Source organism: Chamaea fasciata, unplaced genomic scaffold, assembly GCF_029207755.1.
Source record: "Chamaea fasciata isolate MVZ Bird 193981 ecotype frontalis unplaced genomic scaffold, bChaFas1.0.hap1 SCAF_11, whole genome shotgun sequence".
NCBI classification, from domain to species: Eukaryota; Metazoa; Chordata; class Aves; order Passeriformes; family Sylviidae; genus Chamaea; species Chamaea fasciata.
The window spans coordinates 12,676,071-12,688,347 of NW_027094096.1; the positions used below are offsets into that span (position 1 = coordinate 12,676,071).

The 12,277-nt window shown below is 38.6% G+C and overlaps 1 long non-coding RNA gene across 1 annotated transcript in view; it reads left to right on the forward strand.

Moving 5' to 3' along the window:
* Positions 1 to 210: 210 nt before the first annotated feature.
* The window catches only part of LOC136295047 (uncharacterized), a 34,141-nt gene continuing 22,074 nt past the window's right edge, over positions 211 to 12,277 (forward strand). Inside the window, exon 1 of the long non-coding RNA XR_010722587.1 lies at positions 211 to 360. This is a non-coding gene — a long non-coding RNA (uncharacterized lncRNA). The remainder of the gene's footprint in view (positions 361 to 12,277) is intronic.

The following is a 12,277-nucleotide window of genomic DNA, read 5'->3' on the forward strand; positions in this document are numbered from 1 at the left end:
TGCGTTTAAACACACTGGAACACTTTACAGAACATACCCCAGTTAATGCTCTTCCTTAAATGTGAATGAAAGGCACCAAGACAGTAAATCATCAAGTGATCCTCAGAGCAGTAATGACACTTGTGGTTTTCAGCTGTTTGGAATATGAACCAGCAGCCTGCAGGTAAATATCTCTGGGCAGGCCCCCCACCAATCACCTGGGCTAAACAGGTTGCCGATACCCACTTGGCACAAATGTGTTTTTCAAGCAAAGCATCTATTGCTTTTTTTTTCTTATTCATGTAGCTCCCATTAATGTCAAAGGGAACTATGTGTTTGTGAAAGGAAAATGGATCCCCTGAGGGTGTCAAGTATTGTAAGGTAATGTTCTTCTGTTACATTTTATGCACTGCTTATTTTTATGAGTTGTTGTAATTGTTTAGGGTGTATGATTGCTTTAGGGCCTGCTGTCAGGTGTGGAATCACTGCATAAACAGGGCTCATGAATGAAATACTGAAGATTCAGAAAAGAAACTTCTATTTTTTTTAGTGTCAGCAAAGCAAATACATAATATTTGGAATAGGAACTTACATAAAGAATAGCAGAAACTGATAACTGCTTGAGAACTGTGAAAATTCATGGTCCTAAGTGACCAATTAGTGCCTACAGTTATTGATGTTTCTGTAATTTGTTATGGTCTTTAGCAGTTCTGAAAGCAGCTGTATCAAAACCAACTGGTATGCTGGGAGGAGAGCTTGTAAAGGTGGCATTGATTAAGTACACTGAACCTGAGAGACCTGATTAGTGGTCATATTTCTAATTTGTAAATTGAATATATTTACAATGTAAACTGCTTCTTTATTCTCATTTTTGAAGAAGCCTTTTGACATGATTTTGGAAGTGCTGCATTATCTGAGCTAACAGAATTGTCCTAAAGTAATTGTGAAACTTTTTTTATTGGTTTATATGATCAGTCAGTGAAAACTTGATATTTCTTGACGAGAAGCAAATTGACCATGGCGTGATGCAAACCATTTGTGTTAGTACTGCTTCTACAGTTTGAAAACTGATGATTTCCTTATTTACAGAGGCACTGTAAATAAACAGTGGAAAGACAACATGAGGAAGAGTTGTTCTGAATGTCAGTTAAGAATGGATAAAGATGACAACTATTGTAAAGAAAGCTTTCTATAAACCCAGATTTTTTTCTTTTTCTTGGCATTTTGTGAAACTCTTAATTTAGAGAAGTTTTGTATGGGTGGAAAACTGTTTAAGCTCCAAAGGGTTAGGTGTCCTCTTCTTCCCAGAACTTTAGTACTTTTCTACATTTCTGTTCACCATCAAGATGACAAGTTATTACCAGGATTGAAATCCTTTCCAGCATTGTGTTCTGGAAAACTACAGAAAAGGCTATCGTTTTCCTCACAAGGATTTTTGTTAAGATGGAGAATATTTGCCTTTACTCCTGTGTTTCTGCCTGATAGGCATTATGTGGTGCAAGGCAGCTCATTTGCAGTTTAGTCCCCTAAGCTGAGTGGTTCTGATGGGTAGGTAATGAAAGAAATTCTTTATATTAACATACAATTTTCTACTCAATCGTTGACCACAAAGCAAACCATATCTGATTTGGGCTCAAGCGAGGAATGATGAATTTAATTTGTATACAAGTTCAGTCTGAGGGTCAGATGTGTGGTTCATGATTGATGTGGATTGTCACCGGAATGTGGGGACAACCTTTTTGTTGCAAGCTGACTTATATACCCAGTTGCTGACTCTTTTCGGATGTGTAAACTGGGTTCCAACCCCAAATAAAATTCATCCTTCTGACATATTCCTGAAGCAGCTTTCTCAGAACTTTCTTCTATGTGCAAAAATAGGGAATGCATAAACCCTACTTAGTAGATTATTTTGTCTATTTCTGATATATTTTTGAAAAAAGCCAAAACTGCTTACTTCAATACTGCTGCTTCTATTAACAAAACCAATTCTTTTTTCCCCTGGAAAATGCATTATTTCCCTTTGTCTTTTACATGGATCTCTGATACCGTAGCTAGGTTACCAAATTGGCACAATAGGCAAGACATCTGCCTGGCCAAGTCTGTGTATCTGGCAAGACAATACTGCAGGTGCAGAAATAAAGCGCTTGTTTCCAACAACAAATTTCTGTGGCTTACTTCATGTCCTTGAACTTCTTGAAAGCAAGAATTATTTTTCTTCTCATTGCAAAGCTGCACTAGAACTGCATTAATCTACTTACCTGTAACTTTCTGCTATAGAAATTGATTCTATCCGAAGTTATTTTTCTTGTCTTCCCTTTCTTACCAAACTGCTCTCCTACTTCTCCCTCATAGAACAGGAAATGCCTGGGTTGCAGGTGACCTTATGAGTTAATTTCAAACCAGTTTATTATTCAGTGACCATTTGGGTTCGTCACAGTGGTATTTTCCAATTTTCCAGGTTTCTGCAAAAGTCAAATTGTGTTTGAGCCTAACTTTGGGAACAGGAATAGGAAATTAAAAACTGTATTTGAGAGTGATTTTCTCAGTATAAACTTCAGACAGGTTTACAGCTTGGAATAGATGCTTTTTAAGCATTGCAAAGTCATTGGCTTGTTTCTCAGTCTGAGTGTTCCATATTCAGGTATAATATTTTCCTGTATTGCCATTGAGCTGGCCTTAGTGCGTGGGAGCTGATGTTTCTAATTGCGACTAATTGCTGCATTAATGCAATCAGTTGATGCTGAAATTTACTAGCGCAGCTTTACCTACAGGAGCAAGGAGGGTCACTGTTCTGTGAGGCTGTTTTGGCAGTCTCAGGGCAGCCTGTGGCCCTGGAGCTCCAGGAAAAGCATCGTCTCCTTGAAGGGTGAGCGTGGGTTGTGCTGTCAGGCACAGGCTGGGAGGGTCCAGGTCACCCTGGCTAAGGACATCACCTGTATTCAGCCTTGCCTTGCAGTCTCCCAAGGCTGAGACTGGGCACAAGGAAAACGCAACAGGAGTTTGGCTCAGATGGCAAAAAGAGACCAATTCCCAAACTATGTTTCAGTGTGTCAGCTTGCCTTACGGTACTGAGTTGGAGTTTATCATTTTTAAATCCAAGACTGGAAAGCTTTGGCCTTCCTTCTTCCTTGTGGCCACAGAATTTTTTTATTAAGCTGTAAGAGAATGACTCAGCTTGGTTTGAAGTAATTTGGAAACTTATGTTCAAGAGTACTTAAGAAATAGTTTTCTTTTTTTAATTTTTTTTTCTTTGATATACCGTTTAACTTATTTTTGGCACTTGCAGAAAACAATTAACTGATCTTTTAATATGTTTTCATGGACATTTTATACTAGTATGTCATTTACCTAAAGCATCAAGGTGATCTATTCTAGAAGTTTGTTTGGAAATGCGCTTTTGTCTTGAAATGCAAGAGGAACTTTAATAGTTTTAATGTCTTTAGTATGGCGTACACTTACAGTGCTTAACATGTTCTAAACATATAGGGTGGAAATGGTTACAAGGTCTGAGTTTTTCTTCTGGGCTGGCAAACTAAGATTTTCCAGTTAGTTTTCAGCTCCAACTGTTAGCTGATCAGGGAAAGAAATATCTGAATGTTGTCTTTGAATTCTGGTTTTGTATTCAAGTGTGTATTAAAGAAAGATATTTATGATGGAACAGGGAATAATTTTAAGTAAAATTATACATAGTCAAGCAAGCATATACACAGAAAAGCAAAGGCAGCCTGACTCTGACTAATGAAGTTCATGAGTAGTGTTTAAGGTCTTGGTGGAGTGCAGCTGGTCCCAAGAACACCCCACATAATCCTGAGTCTTTAAAAGCTGAATCTCTTGGCTCTCATTTAGTTCTCCACACATGAACTCTGCTCTCTCTCCACCACCTCATTCCTTACATATTCTACTAAATAGATCAGGTCATGTTGCACTTTTTATCTTTCCTTGCTTTTGTTAAACATGTCCCAGATTGGGATTTTTGTGGGTTCTTTTAGTTTGTTTTGGATGGCTGATTTTTGTTATTTTTATTTTTTTTCTGTAAGGAAGGAGGAAAAAAGACTTGATGAAATGCATGCTTCTCAAACTCTCCTAAAACACAGAGTGATGTATTGGCATCTGGCAGGCTTGCCAGTGACAAAAGTTTTATGATTGTGATTTCACTAAAATCAAAGGGAACAGAATGCAAGTCAGCAGTGTTATAATGCTGTAAAACCACTGCTGGACTAAGATAATCAAAACCTAGTGTCTGTCTTTCTCGGTGGATTTATTCCAACTTTCTGTGCTGTCAGTAGAGGGGATGTGACTGATGTGAATAGTATCGTTACAGGCTTAAAAATGGAAGGAAGAGGGATAAAGCAAATTATCCCTGGATACAGGTATTTGTAAACCTTTTCTCTTGTTTATGAATTCAATATACAGCAGTTTGAAACCCTGAGGACCTAGAATTGTTCTGCAAGGCAATTGCAGGTAGTGATCCCTGGAGGCCATTGTATTTTAAGGCAGACCAAGTCCTTGTTAAATCAAACCTTTCAGTTGTAATTTATGCATACATTTCTATGCAAACCCTTCACCAATGTTAGGAAAAAAATTTCAGGCCAACTTCAAAATTTGGGTGCCTTCATTGGCAACCGTACTTTAAAGTCCCAACTTTATTTTTTATTTCAGTCTTGGAAGACTGAGCTGACCAAATTCCAAGTTCGTCGTGTTCCTCTGTTGCCTATGTGCCCAGACCTCACTAAGATTAGATCAGCAAAGCTGTCTGGTGAGAAAATTGCTGTTTAATGAATGAAATTTTCTTGGTCAAAGGTTTGGCTCCAGAGCAAGAGTGGTGAGATTAGGTGGTAGGAAGAGGAGACCCTCCCAGAATCCAGGGGTCCCATCCTGCTATCCTCACTCTTTTCAGGCCTGAGTCTTGACTGTTTTCAGCAACTCAAAGTGATGACTTTGAAATTATCTATTGGTATGCCACCCACTTGAGCTGCTTGGGGGAAGGGAAATGGAATCCTGAATCCATCAGTTTTACCCCACATAGTATTTTGTGTTGTGCAAACAAAGTGTAGTCATTTCAAATGCTTCGTGGCATTGAAATGGTGTTGACTAGAGGCTCTTACAGAGCACAGATTACTGTGACAATGGTACTAGAACTTGATTATCCTTTAAAAAATGTATTGTAGGATACTTCATATCATGCTATGGAATATGGTATAAACTGAACTATACCTGTCAAATGAGCAAAGAATATACTGCAGTGTACTTTACACTTGCCCTACTTGTATTTCCTCACTTTCTACCATATTTTGGATTTTTTTTCTGAGAGTCTGACAACCATTAGTACTAATTAAAACTCTGTAATGCTGCTTTTATGTAAATGAAATTGTCATTTCATGTGGTGAATTTGACACTCAACATATGTCACTCTCTGTTTTGCTGTTCCCCGTTTTGGAGGAAGGCATTTAAAATGGGTGTTATCTTCTGTTTCAAGGCCGATGGCTTTTAGGGACCCTCTGAATGTACTCTTTTTCTTATACTGAGCATAATTCTTGGACTTCTGAGGAAGCCTGCATGGCATTGTCTCCACCTAGAGATAGGTTACTAAATTTCTACTCCAGACTTTTTTTCCAGATGACCTGTGTGACTTCAAGGTGAGGTTACACCTTAGCAGCTGCCCAAGTGCCATTCCACTGTTACACAACTGCTTGGAACTTTTGCAACTTTAATGTAGAAAAAAGAAATATTTCTCTTGGAAGCTCTGCATCACCAGAAATGCTGGTGCCATTAGTGTGGCTGTAAGTGGATTTCTCTCTAATGTAGCCATTTTTATATAGGAGGAGAATGCCATTGTTTTTAGACTGCATTTAAAATGCACCTTTTTTAAAAAGAAATGGAAGAGAAGAAATCCCCAAAGGAATCTCTTGCACTGCTCTGATGCTTCTCTGCTTAAAAGCTACAGTATAGTTATACTCACCCAGCCAAGGGCCGCTCCACACATGCACGCTAAATTCCCTCCCAAATACGCAACAAAAGAAGGTAAAATACTGTTTGACACTTGGAACTGAATTCAGTTTGAGATAGCAATACCTCCTCTGGCCTGGGAGCTCCAGACTGCTATTGTGTGAGATGGACAAACCTGATGAGGTGATACTTTCTCATCATGATTGTGTGTCTGAAATATGTATTGACATTTGTGCAGGACTTTTGTCTTTCAAACAGACAGGATGGTACTGAGATTGTGGAGAATGTTGTTTTCTGAAACACTTCAAAGAGCAGGAGTTGTGTATTTCACTGCTAAAATGCAGTGTATATACGTGAATCAATAGTTCAGATCATGTCAGGCAAGTCTAATTCAGGTCTGCCATTCTTGACAATGTCACTTTAACAATAACTCGGTCTCTATCTTTCTGTGAGATACTTGAAAATACAAACTCAGTGGAAATTGTAGCCAGTTTTTATCCAGAATCTGGTAGGAGTCAAGGTTTAGTCTGCCTTTGCCGGTTGCTGTCATTGATACCTGTGACCTAAGTAAAATGAAACAAAATTTCAAATACAGTTTCTGTTACAAATGAATTGAATGTTTCAACCTGTTGGTGGACCTAGGCACTACGCACTTTTTTGAGGGCTGGCTGCACTGAACATGTCAGCTGAGAGATTACAAGTGAATTTGGGATCACAATGGGTTTTGTTGTCCCTGATGTTTGTGTCCGTGGGGACTCTGACCTGAATGTAAAAAAAAAAAAGGAGAAACACACATTCAAAAGTTGACTTTAATTTGCTGCTAGACTGCTTTGATTATTTAAGGACACTGCTTCTGTGGGTTTCTGCCTATCCAGATTTTTTTATCTAAAGCTCTGAAAGACATTATTTTGTTTGTAAGCTGTCTCATAAACAATGCCTTTGTTATTTTTTGTCTCGACTCTCATTTTGTTACACAACGATAACAGATAATTTCTCACTGTTTCTCTATTACATCCTAAGATAGCAAACAGCTGCTGCATTTATTATTAAGATATCTCTGCATACATGTTATTTGGCAAACATTTATGAATTGTAAGGATGCCAGATATTTTTGTGCAATCTGTTACAAAGACCAATCTTGTCTGTTTGTTCCTAGACTGAAGGGATGGGGGGAGTGGGAAGTCCCAGCACTTCAGTGGCAGAACCATATCACTTTGCTGAGTGGTAGATGCTCAGCTTTCTCTAAGTCTTATTGTAATTTGGGTAATCAAATTTGTTACTGTGCCATGCCTGCTTTACTGTCATAGAGCATATGGTATCCAAGGGTGTGACTTGCTTGGTAAATAGTTATTTATGGATTTCTCTTTGCCAGTACAATGTGTGTTCTCCTGTTTGGTTGTTAAATACCCAAGCCCAGAGTCTGGTTGATGTTTGGCAAATACCCTATTTCATCAGTGCAAGCATATATAAGTGTATAGCCTGAGCAATACATGTTCTGAGACCCTCTAAGAGGAAAAACCTTGATACCTATAAATAGATATTAATTATTCAGACATAAGCCACTAGCTGAAAATGTTTGGTTGCTCTGGGTTTTTTTTTTGCAGAAATAAAAGGAAAAAGGTGCAATTGTTCTTTACTGAGAAGAAAATTTGGGCATGTTCTTTCTCTGGTCATGGTGGAAGAACAGCAAAAGTAGGTCTGTCTTTCCTTGAATATCTCTAAATTTTACTTCTTCCGCAAGCTTTTTGTAGGAGGTTATTGTAAACAGATATTAATTTGCTGTATCTTAAACTTTACTTAGGTAGCTTACAGGTAGAAATAAATTGTTAGAGGTAGGCAATTAAAATAAATCTTTGGAAAAGCCCCATTAGGTCTTAATATCTGTTTGGTCTCAATTTTCAAGGCATTTTCACAGTTTAAATTAGATACATAATGCAGTGAATGAAAATTGTTTTGTTGCCCAATAAAAACTTTTAAAATTGATATAAAAGAATGTTTAAAGAGCAGGGCAGAAAGTTGTTCTAATGTGTGGGAGCTCTAGCAAAACTCTTTATTACCTAGTTTTGTTCCTGCTCTCAGTGAAGGGGACAAAGTTTTGTAAGCCTGAGAGTGTCCATGTGTTTTCTGTCTCAGTATAGGGAGCAGGTGATTGCTGCAGTCCAGAACCTGGCTATGTGTACAGTGGGTCCATGCAATAGCTCAGGAAAACTCTATTAATTAACACTCTCTCAGTGCTAGGTTGTGAGATGTTCTACTAATGCATTCTCATAGTGTGTTTTTGAATATCCTTAAAAATATTCCATGTATTTAGGCAAGCACATGAGCTTATGTTCTATCCATTGTCTGCAATCATTGGGCCAATATTATTAGGGCTTTTCTTTTTATTTTTTGTTAATAACAAAATAAATATTTAGTACTTCCTGAAAAAAAATAGCTGTTGTTTCTGTTGGAATTAGAGTATGATTTTTAGGAATTTTAGTGGAAAGCTACAAAAGATGGTCATTAAAAAGGGCTGTGGATGGTTACTGAGAAATTGTATGCAGGCAGAGACAGGGAGTAACTTCCCTCTTACGGTTTTAATGGTCTCTGAAGTTACTATGCTGTAAATGCCTCTGTTAAAGTATGAATCTACCCACTTAATATGGTTACATGAGAGCACAGACTATTTTCTTCAGTTATTAAATTATAAATAAAATTAAATTGTCATGTTTTCTACTTGCATGAAGACAAGTGTTCTCCTCTAAATTTTTTTTTTTTTTGTAAAATGCAGGTTTTAACTTCCTCAATCCTTTATTTTGAATTCTTTTGCCTGCATTGTTCCTTTATACTTTTTAATAGAGTGAAACAAAGTTGTTTTGCTCCTTTACAGTGTCTGCCAATAACTCAGTTCTGGTGAAGAGGCAGCCAAAACCAGCTGGTTGATCCCCGAATCGACTGCGACATAAAGCAGTGGATGGGTCAAACCTTTTTAGAGTTTGCACTCCACGTGGGTCTGGGTTTTCTTGCTCTGTTTTGTATGCAGTACTGCAGACTGCTCTGCATGAATCTAGAAATGTGTCAGATCCAGTCCAAAGTTTATGCTACAAAGTTCAATAGAAAAAGTGAGAGTAATTATTCAGCTGCCATCTGACTTTTCTGTTTAAAATTACATTTTTTGTCTTACATGCCAGCTATACATTAAAGAAGTCTGATGAAAGTTAGGTCTACCAAGACAAAAGGTATTATCAAACAGCCATTCTGTATTACATTCTACAATATTTATTCATAGCTTTGTAAAACAAAAGGAAAGCTTGGCAGAAAAATAATGTTTTCCAAAAGAGTCTGGCAGCCAATATTTGGCTACATCATTGAGTACCTTACAAAATATTAATTACAGCTGCAGTTTACCCTCAGATTGCTAGTACAAGTTGATTCATTGAAGGAGAAAGTTTCCATGTGACTCTGATTTTAATACTATAATTTTATTTCCTTTTCCAAATATGATTTTTTGATTTCATTTTGAAAACTTCTGCTGTGTCAGAAACCTCTGTGCTTTTTTCCCCACCAAGTCTCCACAAGGGCTTGTTGAAAATCTCTTCATTGGGCTTGAGATGGCAAGAAACAGTTTTAACCTATTTAATAATTTAGTTGATGCTTTCTTATTCAAAGCATTGTAACAACTACCATATTCTAAAAGCAAATTTAGTGTTCTAGGGTAAGGGACCTTGACATTTGCCCTGGAATGAAATGCTCTTCTCCCTGAAGTCAGACTAGAAATTGGTGAATGCCAATTTCTCAATCCTTTCTGAATGGAGGGGAAAAGCATTGGCCTGGGCTCTGTCAGCAGCAGCACTTACAGGGCTGGATTGGAGTTCTCCCCTGCTATAGAGCCAATCTTGAGAGCAATGAGATGGTGTTGCCTGGTTTTTCTTCTTGGGGGTTCTTATGATCCTGCTCTTCATTTCCTTTGGGCACCTGGTGCTTCCAGGGTAGGAAATGCAGTACTGAGTGTGAGGAGTTGGGTTGTTCTGTTGTTTCAGGTTTTTTTGGTGCTCCTTGCCTTGTACTGCTGTCCTGTGCAAATCCTGATCCTGTGAGCATGCAGACTTCCTCGGCAGGTCATGCTGAAGAGCGTGGTTGGCCATGGAAAACCTCACCTGGAAGAGCAACAGGGGCACAGCTGAGGCAGGGACTGAACTGCTCAGAGGTCTCTGCCTGAGCGGGATTCTGAGAATCCCATTTTGGAGATGGGGTTGTAAGGCAACCCTGCTTGTACAGCTTAAGCTAATTCTTGTGTGTAGCCCTGTTTGGGTGACTTGTGACTTGAACTAAGGCCCTCTTTAGTGAGGAACTGAAAAAAATACCCTTTAAAAATCAAGAGGTAGAATTACTATTAAAACTTGTTTTCCTAGTAAAATGTTTTTACTGCTGCCTAATTCACTGATATCTATCATACTTCTTTTATACTATTAGGAGTTGGCTTTCTGTGGCCATATAGTTGCATTTGTTAATTGTAAGTAAGTTGATTGAAATGCCACACTTTCTAAATTGAATTTGCACTTGAACCAGTCCCCCAGAATAATTTCTAGGGGTTTTTAAATGGCTGTGATCTGGGTTCATCAAAAAGACTGTATTTTCTGTGTCTAAAAAAAATTTGGGTAATTAGTATTTGTAAAAACTTGCCTCTGCCAGTGAGATGCATATCACAATCTTACAGATACATAATCAATAAACCAGGAATTCTTAGCCATGTTCCAGATTTCCTTCCAAGCTTTCAAGCAGTATTTATTTAGTCATTAGCCATGCCCATGCACTTATTGATCTTCAGTCTACAGCTAATTTTTTGGTTTTGGTATAATTTTTTTTTAGTATAACCTGGCTGCACAGATGGGTTTGGTAGTTTCAAACAGGCAATTCCTTTACCCTCTTTACAAGAATGAGGGGACTTGGTGGAGTTCTACTAAACACAGATTTTTTCTTTTTTTTTGACACTGGTATTTCATCATGGTCAGTAAAGCCTATCCTGAGTTTCTGCCTGGTTATTGCATCTCTTTATGTTTAGTGAGCCATGACTTGGACACCTGACTTGGTGCTGCTATAGGAAAAGACAGGAATGCAGGAATTGTCTCTCACTCTACTTTCCTCCTTTATTATTATGACCTCTGTTTCAGGGCTGGGTAGCATAATGTTTTTACAGCCTGAAAAGGATAAGTCAGCTAGAAAGTGTCTTGAAATCTGAGGAGAAGCAGCTGATGATGTCTCTCTTTTAAGCTGTGGGCCAGATGCATTGGATCTGTCAGGGTAATGGGGATTTGGAATTGCTGGATACCATGCACTGCTCTGTGCTCCTGCAGTGACATGTTAGAGCAGGGACTGGGAATGAGTTCCAGCAGGAACCTAGAGAAAGGGAATGTGTCTGGTAGGATAATTTTCTTCCTAAACAAACACTTCATGATTTCAAAACATAAATATTTAAAGTAAGTTGCTGATGTATCTCAGAACATCTGTTTTTTAGTAAGGGCCCTTTCACTGCATTTGATATGCCGTGGCTTCCCCTGTGTTGCTGTCCAAGGCACTGGGAGCTCCACTGACAGTGCAAGCAAGTCTGCACCCAACATGTGAATTACAGCAACTGAAAGGTGTAGCATCATTTGGAAGATTACATAAAGCTTGTTATTCCTAAGCATCTACATGAGCAAAGCAATGACCTCCTTTGGCCCCGTCTTGCTCTCAGCTGAGGTGGCTTAACCAAACCAGCTCAGGGCAGTGCCATGGCACAGAACAGCTCTGGTCAGTGTCCTGCTGGAGGTGCCACTGACTGACCATTTGCTCAAGCCCCTTAAGCCCCTTCTCTTGGCTCCTGATGTTGCATTCTTAAAAAAAAAAAAAATTAAAAACTCATTAAAACAATTCTTTGTTGGGGAGGGAGGATGTCATGTTTAGACAAAGCTAAGTCTCTGAAATCAACCCCTGTTGTCACTAGACTTCACAATAAATGTATTTAATGAGAGTATCTTAATCCATATTAACATTAAATCTTTCTGCTGGTTTGGTGCCAGTGTTCTCCTTCTGAAGAAGCTCAGTGTTTTGTACAGGGCTCATTTCGCTGCTGGTTGTCCCTAATATTAGAGCAGTGGTGGCCCTGCTCAGGAGTGGTGCCATGGGTGTTAAAGGGAAATGAAGTGATGGAAGGGATGGTTGCTCACTCACAAAAAAACCCTGGAATATTTGGTATGGCCATGGACACTGAAAGGGGTGAATGGAGACCTTACTCTGCCTCTTGTGAGGTAATGTATTATATTTTGTGAGGGAATGAATATTGGCCTTAGTGATTTCTTCCAGTCAAATAATATGGGGTCCTCTATGTTTGCAA